At 36.8% G+C, this 8614-nt stretch overlaps 1 protein-coding gene across 44 annotated transcripts in view; it reads left to right on the plus strand.

Moving 5' to 3' along the window:
* Tcf4 (transcription factor 4) overlaps positions 1 to 5038 on the plus strand; it is a 347794-nt gene extending 342756 nt beyond the window's left edge. For all 44 annotated transcript variants that reach the window (XM_087192289.1, XM_004858380.4, XM_021239220.2 and 41 more), the window contains one exon: positions 388 to 5038. The gene's annotated coding sequence lies outside the window, so the exon portion shown is untranslated. The remainder of the gene's footprint in view (positions 1 to 387) is intronic.
* The last annotated feature ends 3576 nt before the right edge of the window (positions 5039 to 8614 follow it).

Genomic DNA, 8614 nt, shown 5'->3' on the forward strand with positions numbered 1-8614 from the left:
TCCGCTTTCCACCATTTCGGAGCTCATCACGCAACCCTCTCACCTGCACCACAGCCAGGAAGCTGGCTTTGACCCAGTGAACAGATATTTTTCTTTCTTGGAAAAAGAGGGTTTTTGTTTTGGGTTTTTTTGGTACAGGGGATCGAACTCAGGACCTTGTGCCTGCGAGGCAGGTGGCAACACCACTGAGCTAAATCTCCCACCCCATAATGTTTTCTTTATTTTTAAACTTTTTTTTGTATCAGGGATCGAACTCAGGACCTTGCACTTGCGAGGCAGGCAGTGGCACCACTGAGCTAAATCCCCAGACCTACAGGGTTTTTTTTTTTAAGCACTTCCTCTTCATCGAAGATACTAATTAACTCTCTCCTCTTTTTCTTTTCTCAGGTCCAAGTTGCCACATTGCTTCATTAAAACAAGAGACCACTTCCTTAACAGCTGTATTATCTTAAACCCACATAAACACTTCTCCTTAACCCCTTTTTTGTAATATAAGACAAGTCTGAGTAGTTATGAATCGCAGACGCAAGAGGTTTCAGCATTCCCAATTATCAAAAAACAGAAAAACAAACAAAAAAAAAGAAAGAAAAAAGTGCAACTTGAGGGACGACTTTCTTTAACATATCATTCAGAATGTGCAAAGCAGTATGTACAGGCTGAGACGCAGCCCAGAGACTGAATGGCAATCTTTCCACACTGTGGAACAATGCATTTGTGCCTAAACTTCTTTTGGAAAAAAAATATAATTAATTTGTAAGTCTGAAAAAATATTTAATTTAAAAAAATTGTAAACTTGCAATAATGAAAAAGTGTACTTCTGAAGAAAACTACATGAACGTTTTTGTTGGTATTCAAGTCAGCTAGTGTTTATAATTACTGGATATTGAATGGGGAAGCTCGGCTGCCCTACTAACAAAACCAGCAAACGTCCTGATGACAACGAAGTGATGACATTAGCCATTCCTTAGGGTAGGAGGAACAGATGGATCTTATAGACCTATGACAAATATATATATAAATATATATATAAATATATATTAAAAATTTAGTGACTATGGTAAGCTTTTGTTCATTTGTTTCAGACTTTTTTCTCTTGTAAAAAATAGTACTGATTAACTTTTTTAAAAGAAAGATTTTACTGTAAATATGAATTTTTTCTTTTTTTTTTCTTCTCTCTTTTCGGTCTTGTTTTTTGTTTCTGTTGTTTTTTGGGATTTTTTTTTTTTGGTCTTATTTCTGTCCCCCTCCCTGGTTTGTTATCATAACCTGTAGTGCCAACTCTGCTTCCGGAGGGGCAGTGCAGGATGAAATGCTGACCCTGAAGTTGCTTCTCATTCATAAATAAGTAGAAAATTGTTTCTCCAGTCTTTTGGGAACACAGGACTTAAAAGTCACATCATGTGTAGATATTACAAGCAGCATTACCAAGACACGGCAACAAGAGTTTGTCTGACTTGTAATGTTGCATTTGTGACCCTATTCTGGGATTTTCAGAGGTACAAGGTTAGAATGCTACAATGTTACCACTGTGCCTTCCAATGTTTATATCATCGGAAACATAACATAATCAAAGTGGCTGTGATTTAACAAAACGATTAAAGTGTTACCTACCTGTGTAGCCGAAGTAGTGTGCAGTGAGGCGTTTCTGAATACATGGTCAGATTTTTGGAAAAAAACAAAAAACAAAAAACAAATGAAGTTCAAAAACTGTCAAATGAGAAAATTGCAAGTAGTGTGACAGAGCTGATTGATTTTGTTGCTTTCTTAATTTTTTTTTCAAAATGGGTTTACTAAAAAGTAGATGACTTAACCTGCCTCCTCCTTCATCTGAAAAATGCCAATATTCAGTCATCATGCAGCATTATAACAAGCCTTATAAGTCCTAAAGCATTAAGTTGCACTTTTTTGAGGAGGGGTAGTGCAGTATTTCTCTGGCCAGTATGAATGAAGTTGATACTTACCATATTTGATAGAAACATAGATCAAGCTATGGCACAGCAACTCATCAGATAGCTAGCTTTGACGTCTGGGCACAATTGAACCAGTTTCCATCATAAATCTTTATAATGATTGACTTTGGTGTATAGTGCAGTAAACAAATAGTGCTCCTAGTTAAGTATTTGTCAGCATCCTTTTGTCTCTAACTTGTTTCTATTTTTACAGCCACACAATCTTGGCATGTATTAAGAAAAAGCAATCCCTATTCAAGTAGTTTTTCCACCTATCAGCACTGAGTAAATGCCATAAATCCATCAAAATGGTCTAAATGTTCCATCTGTTCTCCTGTTTTGCCAGTTATATAGTAATGAAATACATTTGTAAATTTTATGCAACAAATGGCAAACGTATCATTATTTTGAAATTGTGTATGTAAAAGTTATATTTTTACATGTAGGCTCTTGTTATTATGTGTTTTAATACATTGTATCAGTTTTCGTTTTTCTAAACTGTGTGGTTTAAAAGAAGTCTCATTTAAATGAAATAGTGAGCTACAAGAATCTGAATTTTATGTTCATTTCTGAAAATGTAAGAACAAATAAGATAGTTACCACGTGGTCATCTTTTACAAACCCATGAACATTTTGATTAGCTGTGTGTGTGTGTGTGTGTGTGTGTGTTGAAAACTGTAAATATGTTCAGTAGCGATAAAACTAAAATAATTTGATTTGTTAATAAGTTCCTAAAATGTGGAGGTGGATTAAAACCTTAGGAGAAGAGCAGAAATCAAACTTCATGAAAAGTTATTTGGGGGGTTTCCTGTGAAATGTATGAACAAAGGGGCTCAAAGAAGGGCATGAAAGACAATAATGTATACTCTCCCCTCCTCCCTGAATAATGGAAACCATGTGTACTTCTTCCCTCAGTATGTTAAAGATTTCCTTTTAGTGGTACATTCTGCACTCATCTTGTATTGTCTACCAAGGCGGGTATCCCTAGGAACAATATTATATAGGAAGCAGGTATACTCTGATCACATTCAGGATAAGTGTACAGAAGAAAGTATGGTGTTTACTCTTTAGGGAACTGGAAACACTCCCTGCATTGATGTACATTTTAAGAATGGCACTTTTGATACATGTTATCAGAAAGGTGCTTAATAGAGCTGAATTAAAGTTTTCAAACCTGTAAACAAAGCAAAAAATGAAATTGTAGTCATTTGATTATTTTTTAAATTGGTGCTTTATATTTTGTTCTCACTCAAACAGAGTAAAAGCTGCAATTTCTTGTTCACCAGCTTTGATGTATTCATTACTCAGTAATGTAATACCTCTATTGTTGAAATCCCTTTGGACATAAGCGAAAAACTTCCTAATGGCCACCAGAATCTGCTCACTGCTTTTTTGCTTGGTGGGGAAACATAATCTGCGCCTATCTGTATTAATTGGGTTGTATCCCCAGTTTAAAAAAGAGAAGAAGAAGAAGAAGAAGAAGAAGAAAGGGAATGTGGCCTTTTAGTGTGTTTTTTGTCGTTTTGTTATTTTCAAACCCAGGTAAGATATTGGTATCCTGCACTGGATTTTTGAATTAAATTTAGCAGAAGACAGGATTGAAGTGCTATACAGAAGTTTCACAAGGGTCCATGCTATACTACATATATAGATGATGATACTTAGGCTGGGGATCGGTATAAGAAACTTGGACTTTGAAAGCAACATGGAATAGTTGATCCACCTCCACATTCAAGTAATTTATGAATATGCAGAATAGGGATCTGTTCATCTAGAAATTTTTACCATTTGTCTTCTGTGTAGCTGCAAGGAACACTAATGTTTATACAACTGTCAGTCCACCCAGTGGTGCAACTGGTTCTGATTCAGTCTTCCGATTCCTTTTTTGTTCTTCACTTTTTCCTATTCCTTGAATTTTTTAAATTCATAATCTTTATTTTGTTGAGGGGTTGGGGAGTGGGGAGGGAGTTGAACTGAGACTGGGGGTTAAGAGGATTTTCGTCTTTGCATCCAACAGGTAGAATATGATCTGTGTCCAAAAGTGAACTTGAGTCAGGAACGAAACCATTTCAGCATAAACGAGCACAAAAATTTAGTCTGCTGGCTGACTGGAAGCAAAAAAGTCAAGATGGAATATGATGAATTCCAACACAATGGGGCACCAAGGCCTTTTGGGCCTGTCTTTTTATTTTGCTTTGGTTTTGTTTGTTTTTCTTTAGAGACACGCTCTTTCTCATGGGACTTGAAGTGGACTCATCTTTGTGCAGTGCTGGTTTTGCCATACTCATTTCAAGTATTATAGACATATGTAATGGTGAAAATATATGAACTGTGGCCTTTTTCATTCTTGTTACTTGTGATGCAATTAAGTGAAGATAAGAAAAAAAAAAAAGCAGAGATTTACCATGTATCAGTGCCTGGCTTTTTGTTATAAAGCTTTGTTTGTCTAGTGCTCTTTTTGCTATAAAATAGACTGTAGTACACCCTAGTAGGAAAAAAAACCCTAAATTTAAAAATAAAAAATATATTTGGCTTATTTTTCGCAGGAGCAATCCTTTTATACCATGAATATTACAAAAAATTGTCAGATTCTGAATATTTCTTCTTTGTAGATTTTTGGAATCATTATGAGTAAAAGTTTGTTACTTTATTTTACTATTTAAAAGATGTTATTTTACCATGTGTTACCAAGATGAAACTGTATGGTAGCTTTTTTGTTTGTTTTGTTTTTGTTTTTGTTTTTTAGTTGTAGGTCGCAGCGGGGAAATTTTTTGCGACTGTACACATAGCTGCAGCATTAAAAACTAAAAAAAAATTGTTAAAAAAAGAAAAAAAGGGAAAACATTTCAAAAAAAGATAAACAGTTACACCTTGTTTTCAATGTGTGGCTGAGTGCCTCGATTTTTTCATGTTTTTGGTGTATTTCTGATTTGTAGAAGTGTCCAAACAGGTTGTGTGCTGGAGTTCCTTCAAGACAAAAACAAACCCAGCTTGGTCTAGGCCATTACCTGTTTCCATCTGTAGTTATTCGATGAAGTCATGTACATGACCGTTCTGTAGCAATAAATGTGCCATTTTTATAAACTGTTTCTGACACTTGTTTCATTTCATTTTGCATTGTCCATATAGCTATGATTCTCTTCTGTTAAGATGGCATTATAGTTCATTTTCTAAGTGTTGGAGGTATTGGCAGCTTAACAGACAAAACATACAAAAATAAAAAAAATTAAATTACAAAAGCAAATTGAAAAGCAAAGCACATGGTTGATCAAGGAAGAGATGCCCTTAATGAAAATGGAACGGGATGCATGCAAAACAAAAGAGAAAACTGTCTAGAGGATTAACTAATTGAAGGAATATAATTAATATGCATGTAACACTGACGCTATGCATTTGAAGAGATCTGAACTGCACCAATGTCTTCAGTTGTGCTGCAGGTTGCTGAGTCATGTCAGCCTTAACCTTTGGATCAGTTAGTCGACTGTTTGGCAGAACATTCTCAGCTAGATCTTTTCAGTCAAAAGACTTATTTTGTATCACTGTTAAAAGCTGAATATTGTTAACCACGACATTACACTGTATTTATACGTTCTCAAACTATACCCACCCCACCAACTTCTGGTTGACTGTTGACTATATTAATCCAGATGTAAACAACCAGATTTTTCCCCCTAACTTGTACAAACTTACTTGTGTCACCTACTATGGGGGGGAAGAAATGTACAGATTAAAATTATTCAGTGTTATGTACTGTAAGTTCATATTTTTGTAGAATGCACCTCAATCTGCTTTACAAAACTTGGAGACTGTTTCAACATTGCACTGTAGAGATGTAAAGTGATGTTTGCAATGTAAAAGAAAGCCGCGTAGAAGAGCATTTCGTGACACGATGTTCTAACCGAGTGCGTGGTATTTTGGGATGTCTCCGATAATTGCTCTTGTATTCTTTCTAATGGGATTTAGTGACTAGTTTAATCTGAAGGAAAATGTTATAACACCATTTGGTTCACATGTGAAGTGCCCTCCATAGCCAAATGTTGAGTTTTTTTTTTCTTTTTGGTTGGATTGTTTGCAGATACTTAAATTTTATGAAATTTCCAAAGATTTTGGTTGATAACCCTTTGACCTTCTAAATGATTTGAGATGTTCTTATGTTCTTATTGTGTGTTTTAAATATATATAAAAGAGCCACAAGCATTTAGTCTTTTAGTATTATATTTGATCATAAACTATTACTAAAAGGGGAAATGAGCCTGGGTACTCCTTCAGTGTCTCTTACGTAACTATTAAACATTGTTTTATTTAAAAGGACAACATGGAAAGGTACATTAAAGTTAGGCTTTAGTTCATTTTCAAAGAGAACTTAAATTGCTGGAGAAATTAAAATATTATCCAAAAGTTAAGATCCTGATGCTGTTAGAAGTAAGGGAAGAGAATCCACAGAAGTTAAAATAAGGGGTCGTTTGCACTCACATAATTGGATCCATTCATGTAAAACCAAGTGAAATTTGTATTCTAGACTTCACTTTTAGGCCACCTCTTAATAGCTATAGAAGTGATCCTTTCTAAGGGAGAAATTGGAAGTAACTACTATGCTACTTATATTCACGTCACCCCAGTATCAGCTGTTTACATTGAACCTGGGGCCCCTCATCCTCTGCCAGCCAGAAGTTCTCCTGGCCAGGAAGTCTGCTCCTGCCTCAAGTTAGTTACAGGTCCACCTTCTTGATAGTCACAGCCTGAGCTATAAAGAAGCATGGCCAGTTTTAAAGGGACTAGGAGAGTGAGAGGAGCCCGAGTCACCTTTGTCTTCATGAAAGATCATTAAATGTGGAAGGTTTGGTAGACAAATGTCGTCATGTAAAATCCCCACATCTTCAGAAATAGAAAGGTCAGTGTCACCAGTTAGAAGCATGTGTGCCCTGGGCACAGCCCCGGGTAGTTGCTAAATGCCTGAGGTTGACAAGCCAAATCAGGGAGCCAGCCTATATCCTCCAGGTATTTGTTGGAAATGCTAGATTAGAATGATGAATCTATACACGAATGTAACAGGTATCCTATGGAAAGGTACCTGTCTAAAGCAGTGTTTCATACTGTTTTTGAGTTGACAATTTGAAGATGAATGAAACCACACCACAGAAGAAAGCACTTATATATGAATTACCACATTCAGCTTATAAAGATTTGATGAATCTATAGAGTCTAGGTACAGACCCTTGCTCATGGCCCCCAGGTTTCGGAAAACCTGGTATGAAGTAACTGAAACTTAAAAAAGGAATCACACCAATCTCACTGACCTTGGCTGAGGTGGCTGAGCCTAACTAAAACTCGACTAATGTCTGGCTTTTCTCAGTAAAAGAAAGACCCTTTGTGTAACAGAAAACAATACAGTCCTCATTCACATCTGTTACCCTATATTTAGAAGTCAAATAGCTTTGGTGTTGGCATGAACATTTTCTAGGAGGAAGCAGAAACTTGCCAAGTGCAAAAGTGAAAATGATCCTACAGAATCAGGCCAGCCGGCTGGAGAGTTTTGACCATAACCAGCTCGTGGGTGAGAAACTTTTTTATTCTTAAGGGAAAATGACAGAATTTTGCAAAATAGGGAAACTTGGGTTTTGTGAGGAATTATCTGACTGTATATCTGTGTGTGTGTGAGGCTGGGCGAGGCTATCCCCATGATGGAGAGAGGAAGTAAGTGACATGCTCAAGTCCTGGAACTTGAACCAGAAGCCACTGCCCTGACTTTGGGTCCTGTGGTGACTGTTCTGTCCCATATCCCAAGAGGGCAGTCTGGCTCTCCACCTTAACAGGATGCCTCTGCACCAACTGCACACAGGTTCATTTTTTGTGTTGCTTTTATCTTTTCATCCATAAATCTTTTTATGGATTTTTGTGCAGGAAAGTTGCTAACCTCCTGTGGTTCTTATTTTCTACTTGATTCTCCAGATTGTTGGGATAACTAGATATGAAAATATTCGTGCAACAAAAAGTGCTACCAAAGTCAGATTTTCACCCTGGTCCACTTTTTGTTGTGGGGATTGAACCCATGGCCTTCACACTGAAAGATATTCCTAGCCCCTCCCCACCCCCTTTATTTTTATTTTGACAGTGGTGCTAGTGTGCAGCCTGGCCTCAAATTTGTGATCCTCTTGACTCAGCTTCTTAGAGTGCTGGGATTACAGGCATTTACCACCATACCTAGCATGGCCCACTTTTTAAAAAATAAACCTTTTGGGGAATAATTTTTCATTTATAGAACAGTTGCAAAGATAATACATAGCATTCTCACCCATCTTCCCCTAATGGCAAAATGTTACATAACCATGGTACATTTGTCAAAACTAAGACGTTAAAATTGGTGCTTTATGTGAATTTCATGAGGAACCCACATTGCTATAGTCTTACTATCCCAGCATCCCACCTTGCTGTAGTCCAGTCCATTTAGATCTGAAGTGCTAACAGGCAGTGTAGCTGGAGCCCACTCAGGGTCATTAAGTCACATCTACCCATGGCTCAACCAAATTTTATAGTTTAAAAAAAAAAACGTTAAAATTCCTTCCTGTCATTGCTGTCTGTCAAAACTCCATCTCTCTTTAATGAAAGGCATTGAAGCAATAGGGAGAAGACAGGAACAGAAAGGCAGGCCAGAGACCTACAGCACC

Source organism: Heterocephalus glaber, unplaced genomic scaffold (genome assembly GCF_053883595.1).
Source record: "Heterocephalus glaber isolate CG9 unplaced genomic scaffold, H.glaber_assembly_v1.0 deba00000331, whole genome shotgun sequence".
Lineage (NCBI taxonomy): Eukaryota > Metazoa > Chordata > Mammalia > Rodentia > Bathyergidae > Heterocephalus > Heterocephalus glaber.